Source organism: Bacillus rossius (genome assembly GCF_032445375.1).
Source record: "Bacillus rossius redtenbacheri isolate Brsri chromosome 9 unlocalized genomic scaffold, Brsri_v3 Brsri_v3_scf9_1, whole genome shotgun sequence".
NCBI lineage: Eukaryota > Metazoa > Arthropoda > Insecta > Phasmatodea > Bacillidae > Bacillus > Bacillus rossius.
Genome location: NW_026962012.1, coordinates 11,331,582 through 11,348,757, shown reverse-complemented (window position 1 = coordinate 11,348,757; position 17,176 = coordinate 11,331,582). Strand labels below are relative to the sequence as shown.

The 17,176-nt window shown below is 42.0% G+C and overlaps 1 long non-coding RNA gene across 1 annotated transcript in view; it reads right to left on the bottom strand.

The window, feature by feature from the left end:
- Positions 1 to 17,176, bottom strand: part of LOC134542743 (uncharacterized) — a 617,578-nt gene that overhangs the window by 284,273 nt on the left and 316,129 nt on the right. The window lies entirely within an intron of this gene.

Sequence of the window (17,176 nt, the reverse complement as noted above, 5' to 3'; positions counted from 1 at the left end):
GCATACCTATGCTTGCTGTTGCGACACGCCTGCCTCTGTCGGCTCTTCTAAGTACTGTTCCCATTGTGGTCCTTCCGGGCAACATACTGCGTCAATGCTGTGAAGCAATCTTTATTTGCAATATGTAGTAGCGCGTATTCACATTTTCACCGGAACATCTAAAATGTAGAGGATTGTGTATTTTAGAGTCCTGGATTTTTTTGACTTTAATGCCTCTTAAAAATTGCTTTCATAGGGGGAGGCAATTTAAAAAAAAAAACGAATGATAACCAAATCTGGGGGTACAGTTTGGTGTTGCAGCTACATATCTATCTTCATCCAAAAATTAATTGCACCACTGGATAGCTGAAGGATCAAAGAATTCGTTTCGCTAAGTGAGAACTGTGACGCATCGCGCTCGGTGGAAGGGGAAGTGCCGCCATTTTGAGGTCATTTCGCTGCGTTTCGTGATTTCCATTTAGTATAACTTTTAACTTGGAGAAGCTACGACGTTAGTTTGAGTTTCAATCGTCAGCTCTCGTCAAAACCTATCGATTACATATATAAAACATTAGTGTAAAATAGTTACAGTGAATATATATGGTGTTAAAATAAATAAAAAAATAGTTGCTATCATAAACAAAACGTGGAAACCCGAAGGACTTCTTAGTGTTCAAACATGATTTTAACATACATAAAAGAGCGTATTTATATTTTGTGTGGCAAATATTACCTGTTACGTACACGTATTTACGTACAACACATGGCCGTGTCCATGACACAGCCACACCCCATTTTTTTTTAAAATACTCCAAGTCCTCTCCGCTACTGCCATGACTTGACGTAATGTGACTTGGGAGTCACATTATTTGTGGGTCAATGCAATCCGCCCCGGACAGTACCTTTCCCAACCAGTCTGCGGGCTTCAAAGCACTTGGCACTGCGCCTCGGGGATATACTCTTCCAGTTTGCAGCTTCTACACAAAGCTTTGAGAGAGGAAGTGGCCCCTAAAGTTTTCAAATGGCGACTAGTGTTCTTGACGGCTGGCATCCAGTAGGAAGACCCAACTAATGATATTATTTTGTAAATTAAACATATAAAAAATTAGGACTTCATCTTTGAAACATTATATGAAATTACTGGTCATAGTATTTCCTCAAATTTAAATAAATTTGTAAAGGAGACCTCCAAATTAAAAAAAAAAATCACAAGTTGGCATCCTCAAAGTTATTTGAAATGCACTTAGGTGTTAAACATCACATATTTATTAGATATAATTGTGCCATTTAGTCAAAATAACCTTTTATGCAGTAATACGATGTAAGTATATTCACTTATTGCCACAAATTAAAACTATTTCTAGTATATCCTTCTTTTATTTAAACTACGTTGCAATACACCTCTTTATTCATGATGAGTGAAACGGTCCAGTATAGAATGTTTAATCAGCTACACTAAAATAAAATTATATTTTATTGAATTATATTTTTTAATAAATTTACATATTATTATAATACGGCCCGAAGGAATCATCATATCAAACTAGAACGTGTTTTGGAAAAACCAAGGGAAATTGTTCCAATGGTAGCAGTGGATTGTTATTGTTTCAGGATTTTTGTCATGTTTCAAAGTTATTTCTGGCATTGCAAAGTTAAGCAACTTAAGCTATTTTTTTCATTAAATAAGTTGTTTCTAATCACTATTTGCTGGCTTAATCATGTTTTAATTTCAGGAAAAAAATATATTAAAATCATTAGTTAAGTTTTACAGGTGTGTTAGTGAATGGTAAACAGCACACCAGTCTAAAAGCATTAAATATTTTTTTCTGACCACGTACCACAACTCTTACACTCGTAAAGTAGGTGAATTAATTTTTCTTTAGTATAGTGAACCTAACATTATTATTATTACTTCTCGTGTATTTTCTCGCCACATCCTCAAATTGGCCAAAATTATTTAAGTGCAGCTTTCCTTTGGCATTAATGATTTTAAAAGAGAAAAAATTCGAAGTTAAATTTTTTATATGTGTGTAATAGAGTGTATGAGCATTGAATAGCCAACTGGTTTGGAGCTGATGGAGCTATTGAAGTTTTGGAGCCCTTGCAGAATTAGAGCATTGGAGCTCTTGGAGATCTTGGAGCCCTTGGAACACTTCGAGCTGATGGTCAATTGGAGCACTTGGAACAGTTGGATCGATTGGTGCTTTGAAGCCCTTGGAGCTATAGAGCATTGGAGCTCTTTGAGCGTTGGAGCACTTGGAGCTTTGAAGCACTTGCAACAATTGAAGCAGTTGGAGCTGTTGGATGATTGGTGCTTTGGAGCCCTTGGAGCTATGGAACATTGGAGCCCTTGGAGCATTGGAGATCTTGGAGCAGTTGGAGCTGTTGAAGCAATTGTAGCACTTGAAGCTGTTGGATCTGTTGGAGAATTTGAGCAGTTGGAGCCTACTGTATATTGGCGAGATCGTATTCCTGTGACGAGATCGTATCACACCACATCGAATTTTTGTCCTTATGTGCTTACTTTTTGTCAAATAGTATATGTCTTGTGTATGTATTGCATGTTCGTTGATTGTGCTTCCTTTACGTTGATTGTGCTTCCTCTTTGCCGAATGTGATTCCGAATTTGCTTCCGATTGTGCTTCCTTTTTTTGATTGTGCTTCCAATTGTGCTTCCTTGACGTTGATTGTGCTTCCCATTGTGCTTTTTTTTATGTTCTGACTCGTGTATTAAAGTAATTAGTTTTTGTTTTGACTAGCATATTATTCAACCAGTTGCGTGAATATAAGCGAGACCCAGAAGTAAGGACTTTCAGTTTTTTACTGGCTGCGGTGGTATAAGGATCACCTAGTTTGTCTCAGCTGGTGCATGAGTCGCGTTATTACCTGTTATCGTGAACACGATGGCATCTTTACCGTCTTTAACGTTGAACTCGATGGACATTGTACCATCGTCTACGGGAACCCTGACGCCAGCGTCGATGACGATGGCGCAGATCCCGTTGGCGACGTCAACGGCAACACTAAAGGAGACTTCAACAGCTGTGGTGCCGTCAGCAGAAGAGATCTAATCGACTTCCGTGCTGGCTGCACAGGAAACCACTACGAACGACGTTTCGCTCTCGACGGAGACATCAGTGGCTGGTGATTTGTCAACAACTATCGAGCATCGATGCCGTTATTGTGACTAGATTTTCTCAAACAGTAATGCTCGACGACACGAGAAGACAGAATGTGCTAAGTGTCCTCTTCGCAATATTTTAAACAGTAATAAGTGTCGCAAGCGATTTGCAAGAAATGATAAGTTGAAAAGAAACTTGAATACATGCAGCGGTACTGCTGTGCGGCAGAAAATAAAGGTTTCTCTGCAGCAGCGATTAATTCATTCGCTTAAGAGTACACCGGAAGTTGCCACAAATATAGCAACATCAGTATCCGGTTTCGGCCTGAAAGGATCGTCTTCATCAACTAGGCATCCTTGCGGCTACTGCGATATGTCGCTTGCATTTGTCCACGATGCACGAAGATATGAGCGGAGCAAATGTGTAAAGAATCCTTCTCATATGAAGTTTCGCTGTGATAAGTGTCGTTTACTCGTATTGACAATTTGAGACGACATGCGGAAAACTGTAAAGGTGAAGTCCGTGTGCCTACTGATGAACTACCTGCAGACATTTCAACTCCTTGCTATAGATTGGAGACTCATATGCGTACAAGCACAAAAAAGGATGTCAGTCAGGTCAGTCTGCCGGTGGCTCCCACGGAGGAAGGATCGGTCGCCATTTTTATTTTTATTTTTGGCCTCACTGGGTTCGAACTGAGGACTCCATGAAGCATTTTTAAAAATAATATTTTATTACATTTTAATTAATTTTTTTATGAATTTTAAATTTCTTCCCATTAAAATCTGATTATAATTACCGATTTTCAATGTGGTGGGCGTTACAAAAAGTACAACGATCTAGAATTTAATATGGTGTCTGTAGCGAAACGCGCAACGATTATGTCATACATGACCAAGATGGCGGGAGTAACGAAACGTGCAACGGGGTTTTTAAATATTTTATTAAAATGTTATTAATAGCGACATGCAGATATCGCGAAAAGATTTCGAGACTAGATGAAAGTTGAAACACTATAACATCGTCTGTGTTTCGTGATTGGGTGAGTTTCTCCCAGGTACATATCGATTGTAACAACACCAATCACAGTGTTTCAGTGCGGAAGTAAACGCGTCCTGAGTGGCTCGGTCAAATAAGGCAACGACTTCTCTTGCAGACGGCCGCCAATCACAAGGAAGAAACCACAGGTGCGGGTATACCTTGTTGCAGTCTAATAGGCGTTCAGATCTTTTCGCGAAAAATGCCTGCCCCTCGTTATTAATTAAATTTTTTATGAATTTAAAAAATTGTTCCGTTTTTCTAGCAGAAACATACAGATTTTCAAGATGGCGGCCGTAAAGAAAATTACAACAGTTATATCTTAATACAAGATGGCGCCATGGCATCCAAATTTACAAAGGTCATTATTTCACAGGCTTTAGGAAGCTTTTAGATGCGGAATTTAAGCCAAGTTATGGACTTTTCAAGCCGTTGGCATTTTTAAGGACTAAAACGGGAAATTTTCCCTCAAAAAGGGTATTTCGCCTCGAAATGCAGAAATGTTTAGGAATTTTTAGTCATTTTGATTCATTTTGAAGCATTTTTGAGCCCATTTTGAGTCTAAGATGGCCGCCGTGACGCCAAAATCTAAGATGGCGGTTGGCCCCTCGCCACCTATGCCTGAATCCTGTCCCTGGGTGCGGCTATCCTACACTACTGATATCATCGCAGGAATACGACCTGATAGGAGGGATACGATATTATCGTAGGAATACGATCTCACCACAGAGGTACGATCCTGCTACAGGAATACGATCTCATCAGTAGGATAAAATAACAAAGGCTTGACTATGTACAATTTAAAGAAAAGGATGTTCATTTCCACGAATATTCAACTCAGTAGGATGCGATCGTCAATTTCTACAACACTCTTGAATTCCAAAAGTCTTAGGCTCCCACAGTCTTTCGCTCTAAATGTCATTGGCTAAAACGTATTTGGCACCAAAAGTGACTAATTGTATCCACGAAATATTTTTTAATATATTAAACGAAATAGTTTTCATGTACCTAGTTTTATTTATAATTAAAAAAAATTATAATAAAATCTTCTTACGAGTAATTTACAAAGAATTTCTAACAGACTTTTAATTTTCTAGAGTAAACACTAATTTTCATCACCTTAAGTAAAACTATGTCCACAAACATTTAGTACTGTAGTAATTTAAGAACTAAGTAAATCGTGAATATGAATTTTATTCTGAAAACTAGTGAGATCATTAAATTTCAAACGTTATCGCAGATAATCGATCCAGCAGAATTCCTGAAAAGGTTTTGACATAAAAATGTCCCATAAGCTTATTTTAATTAAATTTCATTTCGTTTTAATTTCATCCAATAACATGGCAAGCATAAAATCAACATTTAACGGGTATTCCTTCGTCAGTCTTCTGGTACTATCTCATTCCCTCATTCGATAAGACGCACATAAAAATAAATACATCTGCACTGCAAGTGTGGCGTGTATGTGTATGTGAATGTGCGTGTGGCCTCCTTATGAACTTTTCTTCCGCTCAAATAGTTTCGGTTAATTTCATAAAGAGGTTTTAGCTTGTACTTATAAACCTCAATAAATTTACAAATTAAAACATTAGTTGCTACTAATAACTTTAATTTTCAAGCATTAAATTTGTTACTAACCATACATTTAGAAATTAAAATATGTATTCAACCATAAACAATTATAATGTATGACTAAAAACTACAAAATATTAACTGCCGCTGTTCTGTTTTCGTCAAACGCCATTAAACTTGGGTCAAGCATGTGTCCGTGAGATCAGCTAAATGAATACTATGGCGGCTGGAGGAATGGGTAGCTCATACAAGATCAGTCCGACTTCAGGACAATGTTGTCTCAAGGAATCGCTCGGAAAGCACTCTGCTTTAAACAATGTCCCTGTGATCCGGTGCGATGGGGCCGCTCTCCCCAAGCCAAGGTCCATCAATCTGGCAAACAAAGAGGCCTCCCTCACCATATTCTAACTTTAATTGCAGAGCAAACTGCGACGGTTGACGGTTCGCAGTAAAGTCCCCGAAGTGATGAAGCCCTGACAATGCAGTCCAACAACGTTCCCCTAGACTACAGTAAAAACTGCCAACGAATATACTTCTTCGCGTATGCATTAGCCGGTCTCGGAAGTGACGTAACAATGTTCCCTGCGGAAACCGTCACGATGAATGGAAGTAACTTTCCAAGACGATGTGATAAAAGAGGGGCCGCAGGGACGATTAATTCATCGCAGGCGATTTAGAAAGGGAAACGGAATAGGGATGTGGTAGGGGGAACAGTGGTTAGGGTCGCCTCGCAGCTGCAAAGCGATGGAAGTTCTCGTGCGGTTCTTAGAAAAGTGTTTCATGCTGGGAAAGTTCTTTTGTGACTGCCACAACGTTTCCTGTAGACCATTTTTCAAAAAACCTTCGTGCAGTAACGGTGTGCCGGGGAGTGAGCAAATAACTCCGATAGCAGCAGAGTGAGAACATTATAATTTATTTACGAACCAAAGCCGTGCTGTTAGAAAATAACTTGCTTGGTCATTGTAACATCGTCCAGCTTGAAGATGCCATTATTCTGAAGAACTCTGTCCAGTGGTTTCACACAGTTTCATTAGAGAATTTATCGCACTGGCAATTGTAATTATTTTTTTATAAAATAAAAGAACTGCTACAGTCAGAAAAAATCATGGAAAAAATAGGAAAAATTATGGGAATTAAAAATTCGTTGGCACACGTGCGGTAGAAGTGAAACTTCACACAGAGGATAAGCAATTTGTTGGGAAGACAAATATTTGAAACAAATGAAATTATTTTTGCGTTGAAAATAGATCTTTCTTTACTAGTGTCAGTTACATCAAGATTATTTAAGAATAAATTAATATATACATGTATGGTAACTAAAAACCAAACATATATTTTTGATCACGTTCATTTTAATATCTCAAAAAATAATAAAACATTGCCGACATGGATCTAATCGGAATTTCGCTTTTATTTTATTGACGTGACAACGTCTAATAAATCGATGGCGTGCTCTAGCGTGCTCTAGCGTGCTCTAGCGTGCTCTCGCGTGCTCTCGCGTGCTCTCGCGTGCTCTCGCGTGCTCTCGCGTGCTCTCGCGTGCTCTCGCGTGCTCTCGCGTGCTCTCGCGTGCTCTCGCGTGCTCTAGCGTGCTCTAGCGTGCTCTAGCGTGCTCTAGCGTGCTCTCGCGTGCTCTCGCGTGCTCTCGCGTGCTCTCGCGTGCTCTCGCGTGCTCTCGCGTGCTCTCGCGTGCTCTCGCGTGCTCTCGCGTGCTCTCGCGTGCTCTCGCGTGCTCTCGCGTGCTCTCGCGTGCTCTCGCGTGCTCTCGCGTGCTCTCGCGTGCTCTCGCGTGCTCTCGCGTGCTCTCGCGTGCTCTCGCGTGCTCTCGCGTGCTCTCGCGTGCTCTCGCGTGCTCTCGCGTGCTCTCGCGTGCTCTCGCGTGCTCTCGCGTGCTCTCGCGTGCTCTCGCGTGCTCTCGCGTGCTCTCGCGTGCTCTCGCGTGCTCTCGCGTGCTCTCGCGTGCTCTCGCGTGCTCTCGCGTGCTCTCGCGTGCTCTCGCGTGCTCTCGCGTGCTCTCGCGTGCTCTCGCGTGCTCTCGCGTGCTCTCGCGTGCTCTCGCGTGCTCTCGCGTGCTCTCGCGTGCTCTCGCGTGCTCTCGCGTGCTCTCGCGTGCTCTCGCGTGCTCTCGCGTGCTCTCGCGTGCTCTCGCGTGCTCTCGCGTGCTCTCGCGTGCTCTCGCGTGCTCTCGCGTGCTCTCGCGTGCTCTCGCGTGCTCTCGCGTGCTCTCGCGTGCTCTCGCGTGCTCTCGCGTGCTCTCGCGTGCTCTCGCGTGCTCTCGCGTGCTCTCGCGTGCTCTCGCGTGCTCTCGCGTGCTCTCGCGTGCTCTCGCGTGCTCTCGCGTGCTCTAGCGTGCTCTAGCGTGCTCTCGCGTGCTCTCGCGTGCTCTCGCGTGCTCTCGCGTGCTCTAGCGTGCTCTCGCGTGCTCTAGCGTGCTCTCGCGTGCTCTCGCGTGCTCTCGCGTGCTCTCGCGTGCTCTCGCGTGCTCTCGCGTGCTCTCGCGTGCTCTCGCGTGCTCTCGCGTGCTCTCGCGTGCTCTCGCGTGCTCTAGCGTGCTCTAGCGTGCTCTAGCGTGCTCTAGCGTGCTCTCGCGTGCTCTCGCGTGCTCTCGCGTGCTCTCGCGTGCTCTCGCGTGCTCTCGCGTGCTCTCGCGTGCTCTCGCGTGCTCTCGCGTGCTCTCGCGTGCTCTCGCGTGCTCTCGCGTGCTCTCGCGTGCTCTCGCGTGCTCTCGCGTGCTCTCGCGTGCTCTCGCGTGCTCTCGCGTGCTCTCGCGTGCTCTCGCGTGCTCTCGCGTGCTCTCGCGTGCTCTCGCGTGCTCTCGCGTGCTCTCGCGTGCTCTCCAGTGCTCTCCAGTGCTCTCCAGTGCTCTCCAGTGCTCTCCAGTGCTCTCCAGTGCTCTCCAGTGCTCTCCAGTGCTCTCCAGTGCTCTCCAGTGCTCTCCAGTGCTCTCCAGTGCTCTCCAGTGCTCTCCAGTGCTCTCCAGTGCTCTCCAGTGCTCTCCAGTGCTCTCCAGTGCTCTCCAGTGCTCTCCAGTGCTCTCCAGTGCTCTCCAGTGCTCTCCAGTGCTCTCAAGTGCTCTCAAGTGCTCTCCAGTGTTCTCCAGTGCTCTCCAGTGCTCTTGCGTGCTCTCCAGTGCTGTCGCGTGCTCTCAAGGGCTCTCAAGTGCTCTCAAGTGCTCTCAAGGGCTCTCAAGTGCTCTCAAGTGCTCTCCAGTGCTCTCAAGTGCTCTCAAGTGCTCTCAAGTGCTCTCAAGTGCTCTCCAGTGCTCTCCAGTGCTGTCGCGTGCTCTCCAGTGCTCTTGCGTGCTCTCCAGTGCTGTCGCGTGCTCTCAAGGGCTCTCAAGTGCTCTCAAGGGCTCTCAAGTGCTCTCAAGGGCTCTCAAGTGCTCTCCAGTGCTCTCCAGTGCTCTTGCGTGCTCTCCAGTGCTGTCGCGTGCTCTCAAGGGCTCTCAAGTGCTCTCAAGGGCTCTCAAGTGCTCTCAAGGGCTCTCAAGTGCTCTCCAGTGCTCTCCAGTGCTCTTGCGTGCTCTCCAGTGCTGTCGCGTGCTCTCAAGGGCTCTCAAGTGCTCTCAAGGGCTCTCAAGTGCTCTCCAGTGCTCTCAAGTGCTCTCCAGTGCTCTCAAGTGCTCTCAAGTGCTCTCAAGTGCTCTCCAGTGCTCTCCAGTGTTCTCCAGTGCTCTCCAGTGCTCTTGCGTGCTCTCCAGTGCTGTCGCGTGCTCTCAAGGGCTCTCAAGTGCTCTCAAGTGCTCTCCAGTGCTCTCAAGTGCTCTCCAGTGCTCTCAAGTGCTCTCAAGTGCTCTCCAGTGCTCTCCAGTGTTCTCCAGTGCTCTCCAGTGCTCTCCAGTGCTCTTGCGTGCTCTCCAGTGCTGTCGCGTGCTCTCCAGTGCTGTCGCGTGCTCTCAAGGGCTCTCAAGTGCTCTCAAGGGCTCTCAAGTGCTCTCAAGTGCTCTCCAGTGCTCTCAAGTGCTCTCAAGTGCTCTCCAGTGCTCTCCAGTGCTCTCCAGTGCTCTCCAGTGCTCTCCAGTGCTCTCCAGTGCTCTCCAGTGCTCTCCAGTGCTCTCCAGTGCTCTCCAGTGCTCTCCAGTGCTCTCCAGTGCTCTCCAGTGCTCTCCAGTGCTCTCCAGTGCTCTCAAGTGCTCTCAAGTGCTCTCAAGTGCTCTCAAGTGCTCTCCAGTGCTCTCCAGTGTTCTCCAGTGCTCTCCAGTGCTCTTGCGTGCTCTCCAGTGCTGTCGCGTGCTCTCAAGGGCTCTCAAGTGCTCTCAAGTGCTCTCAAAGGCTCTCAAGTGCTCTCCAGTGCTCTCCAGTGCTCTCCAGTGCTCTCCAGTGCTCTCCAGTGCTCTCCAGTGCTCTCCAGTGCTCTCCAGTGCTCTCAAGTGCTCTCAAGTGCTCTCCAGTGCTCTCAAGTGCTCTCAAGGGCTCTCAAGGGCTCTCAGTCAATTAGCACACTTCATAATGGTAGCGTCTTCAATCGCACTGTGTGTACACTCCAATGTTATATTCTTATTTTAAATAAATTTAGAAAAAATAAGCATATATGAATATTTTCAAAAATGTTGTTATAATTTAAAAGATGGCGTATTTATATTCTTAAAACCAACTCATTTTAAACAGCAATATAGACTAACAGCTTGTAATCAAATATTGAAAAAAATTAAATTATCCGCTCGTGTGTAGCTGTATTTCTCCCACTTACATTAATAAAATTTTATTTATAATTAGTAAACAACAATTAATATAGAATTATATATAATAAGTAAAAAAATCAGAATAATAAACTTTGTTTACTGAATGATTTAAGAAAATAAAAAATACAAACAAAATACATAGGCTACGTATCAACAAGTGTACACCCCCCCATTTAACTCTCTCAATTTTTACAAGGATTTTGTTATAAATGGATTTGTAAGGTACATATAAATTTTAATTAAATAACATTAAATTTAATGAAGGGTTTTTAAAAATAACCAATAACTACATTATGAATTTATCATCATAAGTATAAAAATAAATATTTATTGAGGATAATATTATACAAAATTAAAACCTTAACTTCTGTTCGATACCTAGGTCATTAGAAATGATGAAATGCAATAAAATGACAAATGAGCATTGAATTAATAATTGGGCAAAGGAAACGAGAAAAAAAAGAAACGCAACGCCTTAATTAACAACTACACGTTTACCACTTGCAAAAAATTTGGTGATAATTGTTATGACGCCAAGGTCGTTAAAAGAAAAATTTAAAAAATCGTACAGGCCTGATAACGTCGAAGTTCATCTGACGCAAGGGGGCTAAATGTAATTCTTACCTGCACGAACTAAGAGGCTCTAGCCAGTGGGGTGGGGTGATATACAGCTGGCGAATCAGAGAATCAGATAACAGTTCGCGCTGCCAGTTTCCCCGGGTTTATTTCTCGTGCAATGTCCAACCAACGCGCGGAAACCTCTAGGCGTGAGGTGTGCGTGCTGCTGTCCACCTGCCTCTGCGTGGTCGCTTATCAGAGAAACTGTTCCACTTGCAGCTCTGCGACCGGTGGCAATCTCAAGACGCAATTCCCATCCCGTGCCAGACAGGGTGGCAGCTGTCTACTGGCCCTGACACGATTCCAAAACTTCCCTCTCCGAGAAGAACAATCTGTATAACAAAAAACTACGCGCCACCGTAGGTGAACATCCGATAGCCAAGTGGTTAGACATAAATTGTACATTTAGACGTTGTATTAACCAATTACAGGGATAACGTCTAGCCAAGAATTGAGCTGGCATGTATATTGTGTATAAACTGATGGAAAAGGAGTGGAAATTCTAACTTTCAGTCTGTTGGTGCCAGATGACGAAAACAGATAGACGGCAGTTCCCCAAACGTCACGTTTTGTTATAGGAAACCAACTGTGTTCAACGATGCTGTCGTCGTTGAGTTGTTTATGATACTCGTTTATTTTCATCGTTGTGTTCGTATGTTGCTGCGTTGTCCACGTTTGTTGTCTGTCTGCATTTACTGTTCTTGTTGAAACTGTCTCGTCGTTTGTTAGCCCACTCTGTTCGTTTGTGCTCTTATTATTTCATAACTTAATTTCTTCCACGGAATTTTTGTGCTGTCTGATAGTTTAAGTTTGTAAGTGTTCTTCTGTGCTGTCGTTTTGTTGTCCCAAATTACCGTACTGCCTATTATTTTTGGTTCCTTCTGTTCCACATCAGTATATTTAGGTTTGTTCACTGTGGTTAACGTTTTGATTAGATATTTCTTGTTTTGTATTCTTCAATTTTTTTTAATGACAATCAGTGCAAAACTGCAATAGCGTATATCTAAAAATTGTATAAAATCAAATTTTCTCATTGCAGGAATCATTTAAAGAAATACTTTAAAAACGTACATAATACAGCATAACAAGAAGTTTATTTCTTCCATTGGATAAGCTTCAGCCTGCATCGCAACAATAGGCTTGTGTGATAGAGGATAGCTTCGGGAAGCCACGAGGCGTTGGTACCGCGACGTTGCCCTCCACTCGCCTGCTGCTTGCAGCAAGCAGCGATGGCGCGCCTTCAAGCACAGACACGAAGCAGGTGCGAGCAGCGTGCGCAGTCGACACGACAGGACTTTGACGTTGCCTCAACCACGTTTCCGTTGTATTTGCACGCACCTTCACACTTACGCTCCGAGCGCTGATCAGTTTTTATCCCATCATCAAAAGCAACCTCTGAGACACAACCATCGATTTATTATTTTTATGAACCTCGAATCACAATGTTGCAAGAGCTAATTCATATGATTGTTTGCTTGCTTATTTTGTAGCTGGTTAATTCATAGACGAAACTGCCTTTGACTATTTTACCACAGATGGGTGTGGAACATAGTAAATTATATAATGTAATACCCCAAGTGTCTTAAAGAATAATTAAATAATAAGGTTAAAAGATTTGGAAACTTTGATTACTGGGGCACTCAATAACTATAAAAGTCAACAACAGAGGCGACACTAGGAGTAAACAAAGAAAATTTAGGGACTCCCTACAAATACTTGGGAGTAAAAGGATCGTTATTATATATTAAATAAATAAAAACAACTGTTACGTCTATAGACTTCCTTATTTTATTAATCATTGTTCTTTTTTTTATAGATTGACTTTTCCTTAGTTACATCGTTTTTTTTTTTTGATAAGTGATCTTATTTAAATCCCTCACAATTACACTGACTATATTATATATATTTTTTGAACTTATTGATTATAGGGCCGGCCCTGAACGTTTAACAAAATAACAATACTTAAAAAACTGGAATGAAATCAACATAGGTAACTTTAACGGTTGTACATATAGTCCTTCCAAAACATAATATAAATTTCTTCTCCTCGAACTGCTTTTTACTGTCCGCTGTCTTAACTGGGTGACACTATTTCTGAGTTCGTGAATAAAAAGATAGAATTATGCGGGTATCACCCGGGGCTGTAGGTAGACGGTGATCGAGGTAGTAGGCCTAATGATGTTGGATTCTGCGCCGGAACCGACTCCAGAGGTTCTGGCAGAGGATTTTGGTTGCCCCAAACTTGGAACCCTGTCTGAAACAAAAGTCCAAATTCCAAAGAATTAGACCTGTTTCCAGACAGTATACTTAAATGGCGCAAAAGGCCAATAGAGGGAAATTAAAGGGGGGGGGGGGGATGACGTCAAGACTTACCAAAACAGGGTGTTGGTCCTGGCGCTCAGGAGAGGGCGTCTCGTCTCCGCAAACTCGAACCACGATTCGCAGTAGCCACGGAAGTCATCATGATTAATTAACAAAATAATTTATATAAAAATACTAAGTTTCTCAACTATTAACTAAACTACTGACTGGTTAATAATAATTTTAGATAGGGACTCCATCCCTTTAGTCTGAGAAGACTACATAATATACGATGTCGATGATTCGCAGAAGATCGCAGATACAAACGGTACCAGTCAGTCCGGAGGCGCGCACCGAAGTAAGTTCAGAGCGGTATATCACCCGAATATCATAAGCGCGGGGTCTCTAGAGAATGGGAGTGGGGTAGGCTCTGAGCCGAAAATTACCGAGTCCACCCGAAGGTGTCTGGCATAAAAAAATTAGATCTTACTGGAGTGACTGCGCGACTGAGGTGCTATCTTTGGGTGGCGAGAATAAGTACTAATAAATCGACTTGTGGCCGACGAGTGTGTCAAGCTAGGGGGTTAATGGAGTAACCAGTGGTGCCACCTAGCGGCCTGAGACATAAGGAGGGGAGAGAGGTTGTCGTTACCTCCGCGCGAGCGCGGTAGTGTCGGCGCTGCCGACGCCTCACAAGGGGCATTAGTTACCACAGCCGTCGCTAGGTGTCGCTAAAGTCCAGAATCGTAACTGCGGCTGTCAAGCCTGAGATGGCCTTGACTTCGGTTAACGTACCCGTGCGGTCGTCGCTCCTAGCCACTTCTGAGAAGAAAGGGTGGGTGAGCAGGCGGGGGATGGCTTCAAAAAACGCATGGTCTGTGGGACACAAGGCCCACGGGATCCTCCTGTCGTGTCTAGCTGCTAGTGAACCTTATACCGATTCGTGACAGAGTTAGCAGGGCTCAGCACTGCTTCACAAGCTGCTCTTAGGCAAAAGTAGTCACGCGAAGAAATAAAGTTACCGGCCCCGACGTGCCTGGAGGCGGGAGAAATATTAGCCAGAATGCTAGCCTAGCATGAGGCTGGGAAAGAGAATCAGCTCGCCTCTGAGAACAGAGGCTGAGGGCCTGGCAGTAAAGAAAATAAGATGAGAGAAAAAGAAAAGATAAAAAATATATTTTCAAAAATATTTAAAATACAAAATTTTGAATAAAACGTGCCTAAATCCCTAATACACGGCACAATAAATATTTATTTGTTTTATATTAATATGCAGATTGAGTCTGAAATCAACCAAAAAACATTAGCTGCAGCTTTATCACGTAAAAATAAGTCGAAAACTTATTTTACGACGTATGGTGCAAAGTTCTTTTCAATACTAGAATGTACCTTCGAAGTTGTAGCTGAGTAGTTGTTTGTTTTAAATAATAAAGAAACTATTTATAATAAATCGCTAAGCGTCTGCGTAATGTCATATTGAACAAAGTTTTTCAAATAATTTCTTTATTGTTTTCAGAAATATACCTGTTCAGCTGCAAATTCAAAGACACATGCCAGTCTTGGGAATTAGTTTAGACCACATGTCGTATTATAAGTTTTCAACTTATTTTTAAGTGATAAACTTGCAGCCGAATTTGTGGGTTGAATTCACACTCCCATTGTATAATTATACTAACTATACTCAGCATAATAACCAAACACATTAAGTGGATATGAGAGCATATAACGGTTTGTTTTAACAAATATACATAATTTTTTGGGGGTGCAGGGAAAGATAATTATATTATTTTTTTTATTTATGCTTTCATATATATATATTTATATATATATATATATAAGCTGTGTATATTGGTAGTCAAAGCCTATCTCAATTCGTAATGATTACAAAAAACCTTGAATATCAGTTTTATAAATTGAAGTTCGCAAATTAAAACTGTTTGAAATATAACTACAATATTTACCATGCTAAAATACTTTTAAAAAATATCGTCCCCTTCAATAAAAGTTTAGAGGATGAAACTTCGTATGTTATTGAAAAAAATAGTGCGTGAAGTCCCTCCACGCGGAAGAAGTGAAACTTCGTAATGTGGAAATAAAAATAGGAAGGGGTAGAAATTGATTTTTAGTGAAATCATATTGTATCAAATCAAACTAAAAAAACAAGTAAATGAAATAATGAATATTATAAATTAAAATAGTACAATAAAATAGAACAAGTAAGTATTTCAGCTCACACTGTTTACTTCGCTGCATAGCAAGAATACCACGCGCATGTGCTTGGAATATTGGACGCTACTCGTTGCTAACGATCGCGCTGGCTTGTAACAGGTATACTACGCGCATGCGTTCGAGTGCCACGCATTCACTCTCGCTCTGTCTCTTTCTATTCCCCCTCCCCAGGAGCGTAGAACATTTAACGCAACAGTGCTTTCATACCCCCTCCATGGTAGCGTTAAACGTTTAACGCAACCTTGTTGGAAGTCGCAATAGAAGTTTCACTTCAAATATGGCGTCACTTCAAATCTAATGTTATTTTTAAGTTTTTTATTTAGAAGGATAACACAATGACTATAAAACGACTGTGTTTTGCAAATGCCTCGAAAGCACCATTTCGGCGTAAGACGCATGCCAACTTTAATGCGGAAATGATGAAACGCCTTGGGCGTAGGCACGCAGAGATAACATTCGAGAATCGCACGCCTTCTGTCACAAGGACAAAGAAGTTCTAGCAGATCGTTTTTTTACCGTCCATAAAGAGTCACACTATTTCAGTAACTCTACTGCTACAGCTGGCGAGTTCTCACGACAATGCAGCCAGCTGCTAGTCAGCTACTTCCTAAGTGAACGCCTGGATGCTCACTCCACTACTGCAGAGCTTACGCGCCCAGCCAGCTACCACCTGCCTTGGGGCGTTTCAGTTTAGGCTGTCGGGAGACATCATGATGTTACTCCTGCGTGCATGAAGTGTTGCCAATATTGCCGCTGAAACGTCTGTAACAGAAACGGCGAGTCTTACAATTATTTTCAACAAAAGGGGTGTTTCGATTCGTTAGTCGACACTTCTAAATAAACCGGCATAAAATAGTCATCACATATATAAACATCCAAATTTTTTTATACAATAAATGGTTCACACTATGCATTTAAAGAAGGATTCCAGATTTATTTAAAGATTTGTAAATATTGCAAAGAGATTAATTGCATTAATACACTGCGGCCACAATTTTAGTTTATAAAAACAGTTTGCGCTGTTTTTAAACAAAAGAATAATAAAATAATTTCAAATGTTAATATCATAATTCCGTAATTATATAGGATAAAATTGGATTGTACTTACGAGTAAAGACGCTAGCTCAATATTTATAAGGCATAACCTTTAGAAATGTTTCTCGTGAGTTTCCCAAAATGTATAATACGCTAAATTAAAAATTGTAAACGAAATGTTTTGAGATTTTTATTAAATGTTTGTAACTTTAGGCCTATCCAAATGTTTTTAAATATGTATTGTCTTTATTGCTGGAGTAATAATGGTTTGTAAACCAATTTTTTTTTATAAAAATGCGTATGAAAGTCGTTTTATTACGAAAACGCACATATATGTAGCCATACAGTTTATACAAATATTTAAAACAATCTTAAAAGATAAAATGAGTAACATTTATAGTCATTTATAATTTTTTTAGTAATAGAAAAAATATCATAACATTTGGCTCACGTATTTATATATGTGTAAATATAAGAACAGACAAACCTACATATGTACTTATTTTTAAAAGACACATGAAAACATGTATTACGTTAAGACATGAACAACTTTCTTAATCATATAATGCATTAACTTGCATTAACTTGATATTTCTCTCTC